We start from the raw sequence: 19,421 nt of genomic DNA on the forward strand, positions 1-19,421 counted from the left end.
GGAAGCGGGACCTTTCAGAGAGATTAGTTCATTCCCCTCTCAGGTCCAGCGAGAACATTGGTGTGCCATTGAATGGCACTGAATACCCAATCCTGGGTGGCTCCTAGTGCCAGCAGGACCCACTCCGGTTTCCCACTGGCAGGAGCAAGTCTCCAATTGGGAGAATCGCACCCTAGGCATCTCCCATTCAAGACAGAGATGAGGAGGAATTTATTCTCTCGGAGTGATTAGTCTTTTGATTTTCTTCCCTGAGAACAGTGGAGGCTGGGCCATTGAATATATTCAAGGCCGAGTTAGACAAATTTTTAATTGATAAGGGAGTCAAGAGTTATGGGAGGCAGGCAGGAAAACGACATTGTGGCCACAATCAGATCAGCCATGATCTTTTTGAATGGTGAAGGAGGCTTGGTAAGCCAGCTGACCTCCTCCTGCCCCAATTTCCTGTGATCTCATAGAATGAACAAACTTATGTCTTATTTGGGGCTGGATTTTACCCTGGGAGCGGGGTTCATGCCCTCTGGTCATAGGCCAGCCTACCCCCAATTGGCCATCTTACCCTACAGCCATTTAGTGTCCATTAGCTATCGATTGGCTTGAGTCGTCCATCGATATTGAAGTCCTGCCTCTGAGAGCTGTCAGCCAATGAAATCCCAGCAATTCTCTTGCCCCAGCAGCACCAGCTGAAGCATGGGTTCACTGCTGGGACTGCAACAGTGCTCAAGATTGCTGTGCTGTGCTGAAGCCTGGAACAAAGGTGAGTCCAGGAGTCTTGCCGGGTCCAGGCTGGCAAGCCCGGTGAGGAGGATGGTGGTGATGAGGGATTCTTTGGGGAGGGCAAATTCTGGGGAGGGGATACATTTATAGTGCCTCTGATGGGCACAGTGGGTCCAAAAAGGAGGCGCACCCTAATCTTGCCCGGCCACCAGGGCTGTGGACACAACACGAGCCTCCGTCCAAAGCCCTTCTTCTGCTGTGGGTAAAATGGTAAAACCCCACTGGTGGCAGGAGGAGGCGCATAAATGAATTGACTACTTCAGTGCCTCAATTGGCCGGTGGGCAAGTGGGCTGCCGGTACCACTCCTGTTGCTGGTAAAACTGCAGCAGCTCCAGGTAGAAAGCAGTGACATTATTGCCATTGCCATGCCCCAATTCTAGCACAACCTCAACTTGCCATGCCACCCTGAGGGATTGTAAAATTCTAACCTTGGAGTTTAAATAAGGAAAGTGCAGGTGCCAAGTGCCACAGTGTGATTAATAATAATAATCTTTATTGTCACAAGTAGGCTTACATTAACAGTGCAATGAAGTTACTGTGAAAAGTCCCTCCTCACCACATTCCGACGCCTGTTCGGGTACACGGAGCGAGAATTAAGAATGTCCAAATTATCTAACAGCACGTCTTTCGCGACTTTTAGGAAACTGGAGCACCTGGAGGGAACCCATGCAGACACAGGGTGAACGTGCAGACTCCTGACAGACAGTGACCCAAGCCAGGTATTGAACCTGGGACACTGGCGCTGTGAAGCAACAGTGCCAATCACTGTGCTACTGTGCCCCCCCAGGGATTTGGGCTAGTCCGTCACCAGGAATGAGTAACAAGGCTGTAATTTCATCAAGGGGTGGTCTTGCTCAGCCTGTACATGGACGTCATCTACACTCAATTACACTTATTTTAAATAATGTGAAACCTAATAGTGTCATTTGCAATATTTCATAATATTGACAATAAAATCTCACTGTTGCAGATTAAACTGAATTCTTAATGTAGACATTTCGCTGATTAAACATTCTATCTTGCTGCTAAGATGTGATAACTACAGAATAATATTTTTTCATGTTCCACATGGAGGTATTATGAGGCTGGAAATTATTTTATATCGTTAATACAGGAAAGGAAACAAAGAGCCTATTACATCTATTTTAAAATATTCATGGGGAGTGCTGCAGATTCCTTCACAAAACTATCCATTCCTTTTTACAAAGAACCATGTGAGCAGGAAAGACTTGCATTTAAATAGCGCCTGGTCTCATTGCCAGAAACGTCGTGCAGCATTTAACACAGGATGCATTACATTATGGGATTTGGAAAATGACCAGAATGTTGGCTGTGTCGTTGACAGGAGCAGCTTTCAAACAGGACTAAGATTAACGAGCAATTAATCTGCACATTTCTGTGGCGTTGTTCGTACAATGACTGCTCGGTACACTAGAAAAACTCCCTGCATTTTTCTATTCACTCCAAAGGATTTTCAAAGAATATCTCAGCAGGCAGACAGATGGGGACTTGGGCTTAATCTCTTATTGACCAAAGGAAAGAAAGAACTTATATTGACACAGCACTATTTACAACCTCCTGGCACATCAACGCTTCACAATGCAGGACTTCAGACAATGCAAATCTCCTCAAATATCAATCAGAGTTACCAGCATTGATTACATTCTGGAAGAGAGCTCTAATCAACAGTCTTGCAGCTCATCGTTATTTTTTTAAATAATGGCATTAATTTACAGGATGTAGGCGTTGCTGGTTAGGCCAGCATTTATTTCCCATACCTAGTTGCCCATGAGAAGGTGATGGTGAGCTGCCTCCCTGAACCACTGTAGTCCCTGAGGTGTAGGCACACCCACTGTGCTGTTAGGAAGGGAGTTCCAGGATTTTAACCCAGTGACAGTGAAGGAACGGCGATATATTTCCAAGTCAGGATGGTGAGTGACTTGGAGGGCAACCTCCAGGTGGTTGGGCGCCCAGGTATCTGCTGCCTTATCCTTCTAGATGATCGTGGTTGTGGGTTTGGAAAGTGCTGCCGAAGAAACCATACATAATTATGTTATACATACATGTATTATACATGATTATGTGGACATGCTACCGTTTTGGCAGATCACCACCACATTCTCATGGGCAATTCAGGATGGGCAGCATGAAAATGAAAATCGCTTATTGTCACGAGTAGGTTTCAATGAAGTTACTGTGAAAAGCCCCTAGTCGCCACATTCCGGCGCCTGTTCGGGGAGGCTGGTACGGGAATTGAACCATGCTGCTGGCCTGCCTTGGTCTGCTTTAAAAGCCATTGATTTAGCCCAGTGTGTTAAACCAGCCCCTGAGCCGAGCCAGCGACAACCACATCCTGCAAATTAATAAAAAAACCTTTAGATCAGGGAACATTTTCAAAGAGTTTTATACTTTCAGAAATTTTCATCTGTGGCTAGATACCCCCCAACAGATTGAATGAGTTGGGAAGAATCCACAATGAGACAAATCAGGGAAGGTGTGGCCAGAGGAGCCAAGGAGACTGTTTTCTCTTCATTCATCCTCTGACTGGCAAGGGGAATGCACATTATGGGCTCCTGTACAATTCTCCTACAGTGGCCAGTTATAACACCTTTCTTTTTTTCCAATTAAGGGGCAATTTGGCAAGGACAATCCACCTAACCTGCACATCTTTAGGTTGTGGGAGTGAGACCCACGCAGACACGGGGAGAATGTGCAAACTCCACATGGACAGTGACCCAGGGTCAGGATCGAACCCAGGTCCTCGGCGTTGTGAGGCAGCAGTGCTAACCATTGCGCCACCGTGCCACCCCAGTTATAATGTATCTTGTTTCAAATTAATAACTGTGCCTTTTCTGCCATCACCAATCAACTGGTGAGATTCGCCTTCCTGGTTTTCCACATTTTTGTGCACCCTAACCGCAAACCAAGACTGGATCGAATGTACAAGTCCATGGCCGGGATTCTCCGAGAATCACGCCACGCTGCTCCGATACCAGGCGACCGGAGAATCGGCGCCAATCGCGCCCACGGGGTCGCCGCCGCACCCTTTGAATGCGCCCCCCCCCCCCCGGTGATTCTCCGCACCTCGACGGGCTGGGTCCTGCTGGCGTGGGTTACGCATGGTCCTACCCGTCGGGACCTCGGAATTCTGGCTACGGGGACTGTCCTGCTGGGGGAGCGGGGTGGGGGGGGGGATCCGACACCCCGCGATCGGGGCCTACCTATCGGCGGGCGGGCTAATTCCGTGGGGGGGGGGCCTATGTTCTTCCGTGTGGGGACCTTGTAGGGCTCTGCCATATTGCCCGGGTGCCGGCAGGGAGATGGCAACCCATGCGGATGCGCGGGCCCGTGCCTGCCATGGCACGCATGCGCGGACCCGCGCCAACCCTGGCGCCGACTTTCGAGCGCCGGAGCAGCGGACACCACTCCGGTGCCATACTAGCCCTCTAGGAAGGGGTGAATGCCTGGGCCTGGAGGCCCTTTGACGCCAGAGTGGCTCGCGCCGCTTTTGACTCCGGCGTCAGAACTTGGCCGCGTGATTGGAGAATCCCGGCCCATGAATCAAGCCATGGAGGACTCTTGGTCAAGGATTTATTGTACTTGAAACAGAGGGGTACAACTTGTACTCAAAGGCCTATCATGGGTCTGCTTGTCCCAAAATATCTCGGGCGGTATTCTCCGCCGGCTCCAAAAATCGCGGAGGTCATCTTGAACTCGGCCGAGGTTCACGACGGCCTCGGGGCCCGCTCCCCGCACCCCGGGGGGCTAGGAGCGGGCCCCTGTCGTTCCCGGCCGCCGGAAATGACGCCCGAACGGCGCTTCGCAGATGTCACCGCACATGCGCAGGAACCCGCGCATGCGCGGATGCCATCAGCGTGCAGACGACGTGAACCCGCACATGTGCGGTGCCGTCTTTCTTCACCGCCGCCCGGCAAGACGAGGCAGCTTGATCTTGCCGGGCGGCGGAGGGGAAAGAGTGCGTCCGTTTTGGACGCTGGCCTGACGATCGGTGGGCACCGATTGCGGTCCTGTCCCCTCCGGAGCACAGTCGCGGTGCTCCCGTCCCAATCGGGCCCCTGGATGCCCAAAACGGGCATCCGCCGCCCGTTTCACAAATACAGCGACCAGGTGTGGTTGCTACCATGGTGAAACGGGCGTGAAGGGCCGGCCGCTCGGCCCATCGGGCTCGGAGAATCGCCGTTCGCCGTGAAAAACGCCGAGCGGCGATTTTTCCGAGAGGGGGGGGAGAATCGCGGGGGCGCCAGGGGGGGGGCATAAAAAATGTCAGGAGGCCCTCCTACGATTCTCCCACGCCGCGTGGGGAGCGGAGAATTCCGCCCCTCATATATTCACATTACATTGTTCAAACTGTTTTTTTGTCCGTAGGATGTATTCTTAACCTTTATAAATTGGATATCCAGTCCCATGAAAATAGATTTTAGAAATTTTTTTTTTTCCATTTTGGGCAAACAGCCAAAAGCAGTAGACTTGAATCCAGACATGGGAACTAGTTTTCTCCTGAGAATGTTTTGCTTGGTCAAAGATTATGCTGGATCAGGAGTTGTAGAAATAACAGATAAGAACAGCCAATTGTGAAGTCTTGTATCACAGACCATTTAGTCACTAATGCTGCATTCAAATTGAGACAAAACAGGAATATTTCAGTAACATGTGTAGATGTAATGAAACACAGCATTGAATGCATTAGATAGATTGTATTGTGAATTAAAACAATCATTAAAGAACCTGGACATTCCGTATGGAGATTTTCTACTTGAAATTGAGAGATTAGGATTAGGAATTCTATTGAAACGAATTGGTTCAAAGCAGTGGAATTTGCTACACATAGCACTGACACTACATGGACTGCAAAAGGCTCCATTATGTTCTCAAGGGCAATTAGGGGTGGGTAATAAATATCAGCCTCAGCTTCGTCCCATCAATTAAAGAGGAAAGCAGAAAATTAAATGATTCATTGTCATTTTATACAAGAATGAATTGGAAGAAAGGTGATACAGTGGGATTACAATGAGGGTTGATCGAAATAGGCTTGATCCATTAGAATTCTGTACAATTGGAATGAATGGAAAGGGTTTTAATTCCATTGAAGTTTCATCACATGAATGCACAGTGATTTAGCATATTAGAATTTTACATTTTTGAGTTTGTACAAAATTTCACTGTTCATTATTGAAACAAAGGCATCAAACCATATAAAATAAACATTAATATATAATAAACTACTAATACAACATGATGCAACTTCAAGCCCATAATAACTGTTTGAGTTTATAGCTAATCTCAATGAGAATAAAGTGGAATAATTTACTAAAGATAAACTAAGACTGATAGCGATCAGCATCGCTATAACTGAAAAAAAGATGGACCTTCAAAAATACTTTGAATAGCAATGGGCCTGAAATTAAATTGGTAAGAAATCACAGTAAAACGTTTAAGTTTAGTGGATCACTGCTATGTAGGGTAACTTCAAATAAATAGGGAAATGTATTAAGAAAAGTGAATTGTGTGAATTTGAGATCTATAGGTCAAAACTTGTGGAGGTGAAGGCCCACTGCATCTTGCCCCAATCAGGCACTTGGCAGGCCAGCTGCAGCCTTCACCAAGGGTCCAGGGCCCTGAGGGTGGGATATTCCTGCCTGCTGAGAACTGCTGGCCGATCAGAGGCGGGCAGCTCCTTATAATTCAGCACCACCACCAGGGAGGAGATGGATCTGTCAGTGTGACAAGTGAGAATGGACACCCACCAAGGCCATGGATAGAGGAGGGAACCAGTCACAGGTGGATGATGGCGGGAAGGGTATAAGCGGTCACAGTGGGGAGGGTTGATGGGGGGGCAAGCTCTTAGCATGTTTCTCAATCAAGCACTTTGAACGAAGGACACCCGCTGGAAGACCACAAGCAAACAGACCAAGGGTTTGGCTTGTCATGCCCACCGCATGGCGAGTCCACCTTCTGCCCATGAGTTAATACCAATGCCAACAGGATGAGGCCCTGAAGCAGGCAACAATTGCTTTCCTGCCACCACCACTCACCCTACTTGTCCTCACCTGCCACCCTCTTTCCCAACTAAATGGCCCCTGCTTCAGGGGAGGGCACAAGATTCTGCCACATGTAATGCTTAACGCTGATTTCTATCTCAATTAAATCTATTGGATCACTAAATAATTACCTTAAATTGCAGCGTATTTGTTTTCCTGGATATAAGCCAACTACTTCCCTAGCCTCATGTTTTTGCATATACTCGCTGTATCAGCTGAACCCGCCCCTCCCACCTTTTCAGCTACAACATGCTTCTGCACTGTTGGGATTCTATGATTCTAACATGCTATTATCACAGAAGTTGTCAGCCTCAATTTTCCACCCAACAAATACCCTTTACTTCAAACTGGGCGGAGGAAATCAAGCAACCCATACGGATTGGGTTGCAAAGATGCATGGGGGTTTAAGACATGCCCACTCTTTGCGTCAGATGCTGATGACATTCCAAAATGCGGACCACCAACGCCCATGCCAGCGATTCACTTTTGAACTCATTGTATACGTTGATTCCCAAATTATTCAAGGCTTCGAAGGTCAACGTGCACACCGACATCTACGGTACTGGTGACGTAGGTCATTTGGCCCACTGTTGGTCACCCAGCCTGAAAGGAACCTGCAGTCCCTTTCCTTTGACATCCGATGGAGTCCTTAATGATTCCAGGGGGTTCTCTCCTGATATGTTGGGTACTCTGGATCTATGGAGACTGTGTCTACCTCAGCAGTAACTCATTCCCGTACCAGCCTCCCCGGACAGGCGCCAGAATGTGGCAACTAGGGGCTTTTCACAGTAAATTCATTGAAGCCTACTTGTGACAATAAGCGATTTTCATTTCATTTCATTTCATACAGGCTACCAACACTTGAAATAGTACAACACTATTTTATTAAGCTAGAAACTGTTGAACATACTTTCACTGTGGGTCGACACTATGTTAGATTAAACTGAAGACCTATGCCTATCCTAACCAGTCTATACTGTCAGCACATGGTAAAGATCTGTGCTACAAGCTGTGAGCCCTGTCCTTCTTAGAGGCTGCATCCCGAATGAGCGGGAAAACTAGTGCCCTCTGTCTTTATAGTGAGTGTGCTCTAACTGGCGATTGGCTGCGGTGTTGTGTGTGTTGATTGGTCTTGCAGTGTGTCAATCAATTTTTGTCTGCACCATGATATACTGATGTGTATATTATGACATCTCCTATAAGTCCATTTACCAATTGAGCCATGGAGCGAATGTATATATGAAAAATATTGTGAAAGTCCATTGCTTCCATTTAAAAAATAGAACATAGAACAGTACAGCACAGAACAGGCCCTTCGGCCCTCGATGTTGTGCCGAGCAATGATCACCCTACTCAAACCCACATATCCACCCTATACCCGTAACCCAACAACCCCCCCTTAACCTTACTTTTTAGGACACTACGGGCAATTTAGCATGGCCAATCCACCTAACCCGCACATCTTTGGACTGTGGGAGGAAACCGGAGCACCCGGAGGAAACCCACGCACACACGGGGAGGACGTGCAGACTCCACACAGACAGTGACCCAGCCGGGAATCGAACCTGGGACCCTGGAGCTGTGAAGCATTTATGCTAACCACCATGCTACCGTGCTGCCCATTGGTCTTTGGTTCAGTGCCATACATGAATATCTAATACATCAAAATAAAAAATTGCCAGTTATTAGAATCGGACTTTTTAACCTGCACAATTTCCAAATTAATCAGACAGAGTGTATATCTTTCCAGACATGCAGCCAACAAGCCAGTGAGAAAGGACAGCCGGCAGTGAAAGGTAACAGTGCGTAGATCAGTAACTGGCCAGCACAAGCTTTCCCTCAGCTTAGAAACTGCTTTCATTTCATGCAGCCAAAGAAAATAGCGATTGAAAAGGCAAGTTATGCAAATCAGAAGACTGCTGTCAGGTGATAGTCATGGAGTTGTGGACAAGAAGGACACAAAAAGATAGCAAACCGCTTTGCTTACCTGGGCTGCACTGGAATGTAAAATTAGTAAACGAAGGATGCACTGAGCATCTGCATCAACAAGGAAGATGTGTTAATGAAAACTAACATTAAAAGGGTAGCAACAAGATTAAGTGTGCAATGAAAGAGGTGGCAATGGAGGCAACTGGGCGACAGCTGTTTCCATCTGTAGGATCATGAGGGGAATGGACAGAATAGGTCGGGAGAAACTGATCCTGCACATAAAAAGATCAGAGATTTAAAGTGATTGGCAAAAGAAGCAAATGTGACATGCGAAAATACTTTTTCACACTGCGAGTGATTCGGGTCTGGAATGTGCTACCTAATATTGTGTATAGTTCTGGGTGTCACACTATCGGAAGGATGTGAACGCATTAGAGAGAATGAGGAAGAGGTTTACAAAAATGGTTCCAGTCATGAGAAACTTCATTTATGAGGATAGACTGCCGAGATTGGGATTGTTCTCCTTGGAGAGAAGAAGGCCGAGAGGAGATTTGATGGAGAAGTTCAAAATCATGAGGGGGCTGGACAGAATAGATAGGGAGAAACTGCTCCTGCTCATGAAAAGATCACAGATTTAAAGTGATTTGCAAAAGAAGCAAATGTGATGTGAGAAAATAGTTTTTCACACTGCGAGTGATTCGGGTCTGGACTGTACTACCTGGAAGTGTGCAAGAGGCAGGTTTAATCGAGGCATTTAAAAGGGCATTAGATGATTATCTGAATAGAAACAATGGACGCGATCTAACCAGAAAAAGTCAGATTCCATTCTCGGTGGGATTAGAGAAATCGTTCCCGTAGTGCCAGGAATGACCCCACTCTCTAATGGCATTCTGTTGTTTTTTTCAGGCCTCGGCAGAGAATGCCCCGCTGAGACTGAACTGCATTTCCTGCACTGAGGAGCACTGGACCTCCATCGGCCACCCCTCCCTGCCCGATGCGGCCCCCAGACCCCACCTCAGACGAGGAGGGCACCCCCAGGCCCAATCTCTGGCACGGGTAAAATGCTACCACGGCACCTTGGCAGTGCAAGTCTGGCACCCTGGCAGTGCCCCTGACAGCCTGGGTGCTACCCAGCGCAGTACCAGGCTGGCACCTGGGTGACATTGCCAGTGTGCCTAAATGGCACTGCCAAGTTGTCTGGAAGGTGTCAGCAGTGCCAGGATGCCACCCTGCCCAGATACCAGTGACCCAGTGGCCTTCATTCGCCTGGATGACCCCCTGTTCCACCTTAGTGCTGAATGGCACCCGGCTGGGGTCTCCTCGGTGAGGCCGGTAGATCCTGAGAGCCGGTTCAATCGGCCGAAGGCAGGGTTAAACTCATTTAACTCTGTGACTCTGGTTTTGCTCATTGAGGGCGGGATCCAGATAGCGACATCTACCAAGATCTCATTAAATCTTGCGAGGTGTAACGACCATTGGGAATCCCAAGAGAGGCCCAATGTACAGGGATATGGGGAAAGGCAGGGGAATGGCCCAAAGTCATGATGCCCATTTGGAGAGCCGACACAGATATGATGAGCCGAATGGTCTCCTTCTGCGCCATAACAATTCTGTGAATTGGAGATCTTTCTGGTTCTCTAGCCAGTGGGTGAGACCCCGTCACCTGCTCAACACTGGGAAATGCTGAGGGAAATTTTAATCTTACTAATTTCTGGCAAATCGTGGAATTGGTTGCAGCACTGGTTTTACATCTCATCCGATTGACTCTGCATTAAGTCAGTGGAGGATGATGTGAAGCAGAGTTTTGAACAGAAGTTCCGCCCAATCCTGGAGGTTCTCCCCGTAGAGTTAGATTAAAATTACACCCTCTGTGACATGGAATGTCAGATCAGTGTTAAAATTAGATTCTTGCCTCCCGGCTCCTTTAATAATATTCAACCAGTGAACAGAGCCACAGAACTAAAAGGGCTTACTGCCCTCGGGCAACCATGGCAACCCACAGCCAGTTAATCTTAACAACAGATCTATAATTTCAAAGAGAAAACTGCTTCAAATACAATGGGAACATATAAGGGAGATCTATGTAATTTTGTACAAGCGTTTTACAATATCTGAGATGTTCAAATGAGTAAGTCTCCCATCAGCCAAAAAGCCTGGCCTTTTCTCAAATGTCACGCCAAATAAACCTTTGCCTGTCTATCACTCTGTCACCAGCAGAGTTTAATACATCTGCAAATCCTGCCTGTGTTATCCACAGTAACATCTTTATTCAGACACCACTTCTTCACCCCATAAATCATGGTGCATATGGCTAACAATAGCTTAAGGAACTAAACTGAGGCCCTGATGGTCATCTAAGATGGGTGCAAAAGGTTCCATGATATTGCTTTGAAGAGGGCAATAGATCTCAACCCTGACCCCCTTCTAACATGACCCCCCCCCCCCCCCCCATGTATTCTGACCCATAATTATTATTGTCTCAATTATCGCTGTAATGGATGATCTGGTCATTATTATCTTTGTTTCCATGTCCTCTTGCCGTGTACAAATTGGTTGCCGTGTTTCCTACATGACAAGAGTGTCTACTCTCTAATTATTTAATTGGCTGCAAATCCTGTGAAAGTTGCTTCATAAATGCAATACTTACAAATCCTTCCATTATATCACACAAACAAAGAGCTGACAGTGCGGTAAACACCACACATACAATATTGGATGGATGAAACTCATTTGGAGTTATCTTGACTTTTGATTGACAGAGCAAGATGGGTGCTAGTGAAACCACCGTCTGTTATATATTGCTCCCCAATTCATTTCCAGTATCTTCAAATATATAGCCCGGATTTTCGTCTAGGGCCAGGAATACACAGGTCTAGCCCATTTGGGCTTCCAAAACCCAAACCTATGCCCCAACACCATTCCTGCCATATTTGTGTCTCTGAGAGATGTAGGTGGGTTTTGACAGTCGGAATGCAGTGTGGAGGAGTGAGGATCCAAGGCAGGCTGGTTAGAAGACTTGCTTTGGTTCTTGGGGACAGCAACCCAGGTCTCAACATTGCTCTAAGGTTCTATAAACCTTATCCCTCACCTTCCTTAGCTCCACCCAGTACCATGCTCCCTAATATTCCCCTTCGATTTCTTCTTAAATGCTCCGTCATAACCCCCATACACCGTGCATGCCTTAATTTTGCTCATGTCCCTCCATACTCCCCCACACTTCCAACACTGCCTCCATGTTCCCTCATTTCCACATGTCCCTTCATGCCCATATGCATCCCCCAAGCCCCCTAATGTCCTCCATACCAACCCCTCTATTTCCTCCAATAATCCTCCTTAGTCACTCACCCAGTATCCATTATGACCAGTTGGGCATTAAAAAATAAATAAACCTCTAATAATTTAACTGTTCTTTAATTCAAAGATCCTGAAATAAAACTTTCTGTTGATACCCTTTGTTCCCATTTATTTTGTTTTGTATTTATCATTTTTGGTCCATGGATCATTAATGGAGATGTACCTTTTAGCCAAGCAGGAGAAGTAAACAACTCAAAGTGTCAAAATAGTATACTGTGTTATAAAGTTTGTATTTTGGCTGAAGAACTGAGACTTTATGGCACCCAAGAAATTTGAGGGGTTCATTTCAGTTGGTTGGCTGGTAGCCAATGGTTTGGCCATGGCCAGTATTCTGCCTGGCAACCAACAGTGATTGATTCCTGTCATTTGTTCTTTTTTAGAGAGAAGCCACTGGGCCTTCAATGGGGAAGCACCTCTCTCTCTCTCTCTCTGGTCTGCTGCCTAGTGTCTAAAGGCAGAAGCTTCTAGACCCTGAAAGACGAAGCTGTCTCTCACTCTCTCTCTCTCACGCACTGGCTCAGGGTGTTGTAACACTAGTTCAAAAAATTCAAATCCCCTCAAGTGGTCAATCCGTTGTACAAACAAATACTTACCCACTTGCAACATCAAGGACAGATAATCCATTCATAACCTCTTAACAACTGCCAATCAAAATGTGAACACAGCACCCTACTGGTCCTGGAGCTCTTAAAACTCAGCCAAGCATTCAGGATGGGCTCATTTGTAAGCAAAAAATGGAAAATTTAAACAATGACACCCATTGAAAATGAAAAATCAGATTGTCTTTTTTTCCTGAGCTATATCAGATGTCCTGCTGATGTTACTGTCTAAGTGAAAACTGCTAATTTTTTCATCAATTTAAAATTTAAATCACTAGATTTCCAAAGAAATCTAGTTAAAACGCAACTAATTAAGCCATTACATTTAAAACCTACCTGTCCAAATTTTCCTGCCTCCTCAGCTTCCTGGGCTTCCCCCCAGTGGTCACAAACTCCCCAATGAGGCAGGTTTATGTTTTAGATTTTCCAAAACCCATGTTGGCACAGGAAACCAGGGGTGGGGGTGGGAGGGCTGGGAGGGGGGGAGAATTCTAAATTCCTATAGGACTCACCATGACGACACCAACCTCAGATTAGGTCCATGCAGGGTCATTACCCAAGGCCTTCCCGGGCCACAAAAAAAAAGACCACACAAAAATAACACGGGCTCCAAGAGAGGGAGCATATTTGATTTTGCAGTGTAAAGCTTCAAGGTTTCAGCTTTTCTGATTCCATTCCTGCCTTCACCGGGAGATAAAAGTCCAGCCTCAGAACTCAAATTTAAAATGCCAGAACATATAGTTCCACCCTCACAAGACATCATACAGCCCTTGCCCAGTTCCACCGATTTCCTCGAGATTCCTTAGTCTTGGTTTTTGGTGATTTCCTCTCGGATAAATCCCAGATACACCCTAAAAGGGACCATCCAGGTTAAAAACACTTTATTCCAAAGTGTTAATTATAACAATTGTTCTCCCAACTGTTTGTGAGAAGCAATGTAGTACAGCGCAGGCAGTCTGTAATACAAAACATAGATCTTCCTTGATATCAGAAAAATAAAGCATTATATCTGAGAAGAGAAAAATTTGATCAAGGGAGTTGCAAAATACATCAAAGGTAAAAGCAAATGACTGCGGACTGTGGAATCTGCAACAAAAACTGAAAATGCTGGCCTCTTTGTCAAAGCTAGGACAAAGCTCTGACAAAGAGTCATTCAGATGTGAAACATCAGCTCTGTTCTCTCTCCAGAAATGCTGTCAGACCAGCTAACATTGCCAGCATTTTCTGTTTTGGTGCAAAATTGGTCTGCTGGTTTTAGAGCATGGATGTATTTTTATAATCATGACCGGTTGAGGCCTGGTTCAATTCCTGGCCTCCTCCGGTGGATCACTGTGGCACTGCAAGGAGCGTCGGTATCCCTAAGTTAGGGAAAGGAAAAATCAGCCAAGGTTCCTGGAAGCTGTAGGCACTTTGAAGGAAGCTGGGATCAGTGGTGACGCCCCTGTAACAGAATGGCCTACCAGTACTCATTGCCTTGACACACGTATGAAGATTGGTAATTTGGACTGATAGTGTCAATGGAATTGCATCTCAGCACCATTACTTCGCTCAGGGTAGAAAGAAAAACCACGATTGGTTATCTATTATGTGCATTTTTATCATTGACTTTCCAAATCGGTCACAGTGACTAACATCGATGAACAGAAACAAGAATGTTTTCACCATTGCTAACACTGCCAAGTGCTTGAACCAATGTAACATTTCTAATTTCCATATTTATGACACTTAAAAACCCAATTGGAATATGTTCAATTGAAAAACCCAAGCGAAGGCCCCTGGCTCAGTGTACGGAACATAAAAACATACAAACAAACCGGCTCTTCCATATTAATGGCTGATCTTCTGCCTCAACTCCATCTTTCCACCTGCTCTCTTCATTCCCTGAGCGATCAAATAAACAATCTATCCCAGGCTTGAATATAGTCTGTGGTGGAGTATCCACTCCAGGGTGGAGAATCCCAAAGGTTCGTTGCTCTCTGAGTGAATAAATCTTTCCTTATCTCCATCATACCCCTTGTGTCCTAGATTCCTCAACCAAGAACAATCTCGGTGTCTTTCCTGTCACTGAGATCACCTCCAATTCCTCTAAACTCCAGAAAATTATATACCCAGTTTACTCAGCTCCTCATGATCGGTGCAAACCCTTGCCATGCTGCCTTCAATTAAGGTATGGTGTTTCTTTCTGGGCATTTACTGGCTGGGTTGGCATTTACTACCCATTCCTTAAACTGAGTGCTGTGCAAGACTATTTCAGAGGGTAGTCAGGAGTCAATGACATTGCTGTGGATCTGGAGCCATGTGTAGGCCAGACCCACACCCAGACCAGGTAAGGATGGCAGACCTTGATGGATTTTTGGTCATCATTAGACTTTTAAAAAATTTCCTATTTTATTGGATACAAATTTCGTCATCTGCCATGGTCGAATTCGAACCTGTGTCCCGAGAGCATTAGGCCCGGTTTCTGGATTACTAGTTAAGCCATAATTCCATTACATCACCGCCTTCCCTTGATGCTTTCATCAAAGCAATCGCAGCAAGGCAATGATGGTTAAAAAAAAGAATGGAAGAGAGGAGATAAATAAAGAATTAATGCTAAGGTGACCGCAAGGTGTTAAAAACCTGTGAATGATGGAATAGGAAGACTGAGAGGAATAAGATGTGTACCCACTGACCTCACATCAACATCTCTTTCGACTCAAGACAACACTCCATTTTTAATCTCACTTCCATAGTTTTAAGGTCCCAATAATTACTAGAGTTGGAACGTAGTGCAGCGGGAGGTGATCTTTACAGGGAGGATGGAAAAACAGGGAGCGGGATTCTCCGTTTTGCCGGTGCCCGGGGGTTTCCTGATGGACTGGGGCTGCCCATAATGGGAAACCCCATTAACCGACCGGCGTAATGGAAAATCCCGCCGGCGGATCGAGGCTGAAAAGTGGCGTGGCGGGGTGGAGAATCCAGCCCAGGGAATTTCACTGTTTCATTGCAGCCCCGAGACAGGAAAATTCAGAAGAAAGCTGAGGAATTGCCAATTTGTACCAGATTATGGGCAATTTACCACCTGGAACGTGAAATGGCTGGGAGCTGTGCCCACAATTGCACTAAAACCATTCTGTCTTTTTGTTTTCCGTATTTTTAAGGACTGCCATTAATTGGCTGCATGCCACATTTTGGGAACATCCTCCGACAGGCATCAGATCTGATTTCAGGGCCATATCGAGGGGTTTGTATGAGTTCACTGGGTTATTTCCCAAAGGCAAAAACATCCATCGGAATGGTGGGCCTGAAACTCAGCAGGAGCGATGGGCCATTGTGAATATTTCATGCAAATGTGTGCAGAAACATCGCATGTTACCATTTTCAAATAAGTGCTGCTTCCAAAACAGCATAAGTGATAGATATTGTTTGAATTTGCTGCGTTTGACTTGAAGCATTCCTATTAAACTGACAACGGGTCTGGAGAGGATTATGTTTTGCTGCACTGAAGCACTCCAACAGACTGCAAACTGACAGCTGCGCCTGCTTAGTAAATGTATTTGAGTTCAGTCTTCCTGAATAAAATGACTGTAAGATTATCATACGTCACTTGTGGCTCTGTTGGTGGCACTCCCTCTCTTGAATCAGAAGGTTGTGCATTCGATGCCCAATCCAGGGGCATAATCCAACCTGACAATTCCAAACGCAGTACAGTGCAGCACCAGCTGTTGGGGGTGCAGCGTTTCAAATGGAATGTTAAACAATGAGGTCTCCTCTGCCCTCGAAGGGGGATGTAAAAGATTCCATAGCTCTGCCAAAGAGCAGCCATATTGACTCGCATTTATATCACACCTTTAACATAGTTCATCATTACAAGTTCATACAAATAATTTATATCAGAGAAGGAGCAGGCCATTGGGCCCCTCGAGCCTTCTCCACCATTTGATCAGATCTTGGCTGACCTGTTTGTGCATCAAGCTCTATATTCCCAGTTACCTGCAATAAACTTTGATCCCCTTGCCTAACAACAATCTATTTGCCTCCATGTTGATTCCATCTTCATCAAAGTCCCAAAGTTCCACAACTCTCTGAGAGAAAAAGAACAGAAAGAATTTTAAGGCATTCTGATGTCGTGAAAGATGCGCCATAAATGTAAGTCTTTCTTTTTTCCCCCTATTTTCACAACTGCTTCGGAGTATGGGTAACTGATGATTCCCTTTCATCATGTGCCAGGCACTCTCATTTACCATCCTTTCAGCTTCAAAACCAACAGCAGTACAACCTTTCCCTTTTTATCTGAACACCATAGGTCTATTAAGGCAGCCTACAGGAAGTATAATAATAATCTTTATTTTTGTCACAAGTAGGCTTACACAGCAATTAAGTTACTGTGAAAATCCCCTTGTTGCCACACTCTAGCGCCTGCTCGGGTACACAGAGGGAGAATTCAGAATGTCCAATTCACAGGAAACAGGAGCACCCGAAGGAAACCCGAAGGGGCTGGTTTAGCTCAAAGGGGCTGGTTTAGCTCACTCAGCTAAATCGCTGGCTTTTAAAGCAGACCAAGCAGGCCAGCAGCACGGTTCGATTCCTGTACCAGCCTCCCCGGACAGGTGCCGGAATGTGGCGACTAGGGGCTTTTCACAGTAACTTCATTGAAGCCTACTCGTGACAATAAGCGATTTTCATTTCATTTCATTTCAGACACGAGGAGAACGCGCAGACTCCGTACCGACAATGACCCAAGTGGGAATCGAACCTGGGACCCTGATGCTTTGAAGCAACAGTGCTAATCACTGTGCTAGCGTGCGTTTGCTCGATTTTCCATCTGCCACCTATGTGCCTCATTTAAAATGCTTCTTGTAGAACGAGTGGTCACATGAGAACATGATGACGCAGCTACGAGGGAGGTTACGTGGCGGGAGGTATCCCTGGGAGTGCAGGCAGAGCACAAGTGTTGAAGTAGCTGCTAAGCTAGTGAATGAACTACCCTTTGCTGAAAGTCCTCGTCGTCAGTGATTTGGGAACCCACAACATTTACACATCCGATGGCCCAGTTCAGCCCTCTCGCTTTTTGGAGCAAAATCATTCTGCCTCTCAAACCTTCTTGAAGCATTTGAGACTTTGGCCTTCTTTCCGAAGGAAAAATCATCTCACCCTTTAAGTTGACATTAACACTAGGGGCCGTTTAGCGCACTGAGCTAAATCGCTGGTTTTGAAAGCCGACCAAGCAGGCCAGCAGCACGGTTCAATTCCCGTAACACCCTCCCCGAACAGGCGCCGGAATGTGGCGACTAGGGGCTTTTCACAGTAACTTCATTTGAAGCCTACTCATGACAATAAGTGATTTTCATTTCATTTTCACACTAAAGTGCAGGCCTTCTTTGCGCATTGTTGCTATAGTCCTTCTAGCCCAGGTGGTTTGGTTCATTTTTCTACAATTGATAATACAACTATTAGCAGCACTTGTGATTGATTTTAAGCATCTGTCATCCATTAACAAGTTATTTCCTATCCCTTGATGTAGGATATTCCCGCTGTACAGCACATCAAACTGGAGGGGAAAATTGGAAGTTGACAGCATAACTGCTGAGATTTGGGAACGCCAATAACATTCCATCAACATCAATTCTGGTGCCAGAGAAGTGAAACTGTAAGCACAAGATTATAATACTCCTTCTTTCTCTTGAGCCCTCTCTTGTAGGCATTAACTGTCTCGGATACTTTTTCTCGTGTGTTGGTAGATTCTTGTACCTCAGCAACCGAGCGACTGTATGTTCTGGTGAGTGGTAGCAAGGCTGAAAATGATCTTCTCACACACATAAACATTTCAGCAAGGGTCATGTGATAGCAACTGGGAGCAGAAACCCTAACCTGGTTTTTTGTCTTCCCTATATTTAGACCATTTTCTTGAGGCCAAATACATCTCTCTGCGGGACCTGTAAACTCAGCACAGTTAGGCGTCAAACCTGGGACTTCAACAATGATCAAGCAGCATCAGTACCAAGCTGACACTGCACTTAATACGATGCCACTGAGAGTCCCACTGAAGTGAAAAATTCAACATTTTTAAAAAAGTTATTCTTTCATAGGTTGTAGACACCACTAGCAAGTGGTGTTGCCCATTCCTAATTGCCCTATATTGAGTGATCTGCCAGGCCATTTTAGTCGGCAGTTTCGAGTCAACCATTGCTGTGGCTAGGTTCAGAGTTGCATGTATGGATGATAGATCTCCCTCCCGAAAGGGCACCAGTTGTGTCTTTATCACCATCGACAACAGTTTCATGATCACCATTATTGAGACAAGCTTTATCATTACTGATTTTATTTAGCAAATTTACATTCCACCAGCTGCCATGGTGAGTTTTGAACCTCGCTCCCCGAATATTAGCCTGTGCCTCTGGATTACTAGTCCAGTGTCATTAGCACTACCCCACCACCTGCCCCACAAATCAAGAAGTAACAAATAAAGTTCGCAAGGGAGGTTTGCCACTGCTGATCCCCATTTCCTAACCTGAAAAATTGGCTGTTGAAGATCTCGAGGAGATCACATGCATCCATTTATCCACCACACTCAACATTCAGGCTAATCTTTAAAAGGGTGCACACATCCTAACCAAGGGCTATTTAGTTATGTGAATCAGGGTCTTGCAACTGTTACAGCAACTTGCCTGCCAGTCCCATTGTTCCAGGTCTAATCCACGAAACGTATAGGACAATCATAAAAAT

General features: G+C 45.9%; 1 long non-coding RNA gene across 8 annotated transcripts in view; it reads left to right on the top strand.

Annotated features, from left to right (window-relative positions):
* The window catches only part of LOC119953319, a 148,452-nt gene that overhangs the window by 41,916 nt on the left and 87,115 nt on the right, over window positions 1-19,421 (top strand). For 4 of the 8 annotated variants that reach the window (XR_005457993.1, XR_005457989.1, XR_005457992.1 and 1 more), the window contains exon 2: window positions 18,220-18,345. This is a non-coding gene — a long non-coding RNA (uncharacterized LOC119953319). Of the gene's footprint in view, window positions 1-13,234; window positions 16,845-17,392; window positions 18,346-19,421 lie in introns of those variants that run through there. The other 4 variants (XR_005457987.1, XR_005457994.1, XR_005457988.1 and 1 more) reach the window with 3 other exon arrangements.

This window comes from Scyliorhinus canicula, chromosome 18 (genome assembly GCF_902713615.1).
Source record: "Scyliorhinus canicula chromosome 18, sScyCan1.1, whole genome shotgun sequence".
In the NCBI taxonomy this organism is placed as follows: domain Eukaryota; kingdom Metazoa; phylum Chordata; class Chondrichthyes; order Carcharhiniformes; family Scyliorhinidae; genus Scyliorhinus; species Scyliorhinus canicula.